The sequence below is a fragment of the Antechinus flavipes genome, chromosome 2 (genome assembly GCF_016432865.1).
Source record: "Antechinus flavipes isolate AdamAnt ecotype Samford, QLD, Australia chromosome 2, AdamAnt_v2, whole genome shotgun sequence".
Classification (NCBI taxonomy): Eukaryota; Metazoa; Chordata; class Mammalia; order Dasyuromorphia; family Dasyuridae; genus Antechinus; species Antechinus flavipes.
Window position 1 is genome coordinate 13,201,323 of NC_067399.1, and position 2,960 is coordinate 13,204,282.

General features: G+C 34.4%; 1 pseudogene; it reads right to left on the minus strand.

Moving 5' to 3' along the window:
- Window positions 1-1,663: 1,663 nt before the first annotated feature.
- LOC127552326 (RWD domain-containing protein 1-like) lies at window positions 1,664-2,635 on the minus strand (annotated as a pseudogene).
- Between the last annotated feature and the right edge of the window lie 325 nt (window positions 2,636-2,960).

The following is a 2,960-nucleotide window of genomic DNA, read 5'->3' on the forward strand; positions in this document are numbered from 1 at the left end:
CTCATCGTACAGATGAAGAAACAGGCAAACATGCTTAAATGACTTGTCCACGGTCACATAGGTAAAAAAGTGTCTCAAGTCTTGTCAATTACATATCTGATATTCTAACCACTGCACCATTAGGATACAGTCCTATTTGAATAATTCAGATAACTGGTAAAGAATGGTGATTTGATGTTCTGTTTTTTTTTGTTTTTTTAATTATTATTATTTTTCCATTTACATGTAAAAACCTATTTTTGATTACACGTGTACATTCTTTTTTTTTTAAATATATTTCATCTTGAGAGAAAAATAACTGAAAAAAAAATGAACATAGGGTATGTGATTTACTTCCAGTCTCCACAGATTCCTTTGTGGATGCAGATGGTGTTTTCCATCCAAAGTTTACTGGAATTGCTCTGCATCACTGACCCCTGAGAAGAACCATGTCTCTCAAAGTTGATCATTGCAGAATCTTATTAATGAAATTGTGAAATGATCCAACTGTTCTGGAGAGCAATTTGGAACTATGCCCAAAGGGCTATGAAGCTGTGCATATTCTTTGATCCAGCAGTGTGTCTATTGGGCTTTTATCCCAAAGAGATCATAAAAGAGGGAAAATGACCTATATGTGCAAAAATGTGCAAAAATGTTTGTAGTAGCCTTTTTCTACTGGCAAGAAACTGAAAACTGAGTGGATGCCCCTTAGTTGGAGAATGACTGAATAAGCTATGTTATATGAATGTGATGGAATATTATTGTTCTACAAGAAATGAGGAGGAGGAGGATTTCAGAGAAACCTGGAGAGATTATTCATTTCCATTTGGTTTTTAGTCTATCATTACAAATATTTTTATTCAATGTAATTTGTTATTGCATCATGATCTAAAAAAGGAAGTTTTTACAATTTCTACTTTTTTTGTATTTGATTGTGAGTTTTGTATGCTTTGATATATACTCAATTTTTTTGTGTAGGTACCATTTACTGATGAGAAAAAAGGTATAATCCTTTCTATCTTTATTCATGTTTTATATATATCCAGAGATATATGATATCCGTTTTACAAGATTCTATTAACTTCCCTAGATTCTTGTTTATTTTGTAGTTAGACTTATCAAATTTAGAGAGGGTGAGACTGAGGTTCCCTACTAGTACAGTTTTGCTGTCTAATACTTCCTTTAACTGGTTTAAATTTGGTATATGTACCATTTGGTAAATTTACATTTTATACTAATACCACTTCATTGGGTATAGTATCTTTTAACAAGATAAAGTTTCCTCCCTTATTCTTCTAATTAGATCTATTTTTATTTTTTGCTTTTGTTTTATCTGAGGTCAGAATTACTATCCATGCTTTTTCCTTTTTTGTTTTAGTTGAAGCATAACAAATTCTGCTTCAGTCTTTTACCTTTACTCTGTAAGTTATAACTCTGCTTCAAATGTATTTCTTGTAAACAACATATTGTAGGGATCTGATTTTTAATCTACTCTGCAATTCACTTCAGTTTTATGAGAGAGTTCATCGCATTCATGTTTAGTTATGATTACCAGCTCTGTACTTGTCTGCATCCTATTTTAACCTCTGTATTTACTTGTGTTCTCTCTTTCCTTCCTGTTCCTCCTTACTAGTGTATTGTTTTTGACCCATCCCACAAACTGACTTTTCTTTCATTCCCCATCTTCTTTCTTTTTTTTTTTTTGAAATTTTCAAGTCAATTTATTAAGCACTATGATGAAAGTCATCAGAAGAATATTCTCCTGAAAAATTAATTTTTTTTCTTAGAAAAAAGAAAAGGAAACCAACACATGCTCAGCAAAGCCACAAATGCTGTGGCACTCCAGCTTCTCTGCAAGCAAAGATATAAGGATGGGGACTCACGCACTTCTGACACCATCAGTTCCTTTGTCAGTCTAATCTTTAGTCACTCTCTAAATCAACTGGATTTAAATCAGGATCATCCTCTTCATCATCCAGCTCCAAATCATCCATTTCTTGGAACAAAGATTCATCTACTTCCACACTGTTACCAGCTTCTTCCAGAAACAGGATATCAGGTGTGTCAAGATTGTGGTCTGTTTCAAATAGCTGTTTTCCACTTAATTTATTTTTCCAGCTTGTTTTTCTTCCTTCATTCTTTTCCTTTTAATTTCTAAGAGCTCTGCCTCAAACTTGGCCTTCCAACTTAAGAAATTCTCAATCGTTACAGGAGTGCCATGGAAACATTGCCTTTCTGCTTCTTCTGCTTCTTTTTCTTTCTGCTTCTTTTCTTCTTCTCTTCTAGTTTTGATTTGATCTACAATTTCATTTAGTTTTTCTTGAACAGCTGATCTAAAGTGAAGATCATTACCATGCCAAGGTTTTCTTCTGCTTGTAATGTAATAATTTTAATATATCTGAAACATCATTATCTTCTAGATTTTCCTGGGATAATATTTCATAATGAGGCATTTCATCTGGATATTTTTCTCCATAAGTACTTAACTTAAGGGTTGTCTGGACAGTTTCATCATTTTCTCCCGCTTCAGATGTCACAGTAATAGTGAAACTGGTTGGATTTTCTGATAATACTGTGAAGGAGTCCGGATAGATGGACTCCAGAGCTTCTAGCTCATTTCCCTGCTCCTCGCTGTAATACGTCATTGTGGCCCGAGCCGCTGACCCATGGAACAGCTCGAACCTGGAACCCAGGGCCCTCCGGATTGGCGGGCACCCCCCATCTTCTTTCATCTTACCCTTTTCTTCTAGTGTTTTTGCTCCCCCTTCTATCTAGTCCCTTCTTTTTCTTTCCTCCTTCTTGTTCTAGTTTCCTATAAGATAATATAAATTGCTAAGCCAAAATGAGTGAATACGTTATTTTTTCTTTGAATCAAAACTGATGATATTAAACTTCACAAAATGCTCATCTCTCTGCCTTCTTTCCCTCTATTGTAATAGATCCTTTCTGGCTCTTCATGTAATCCAATTTATCCCACTTTA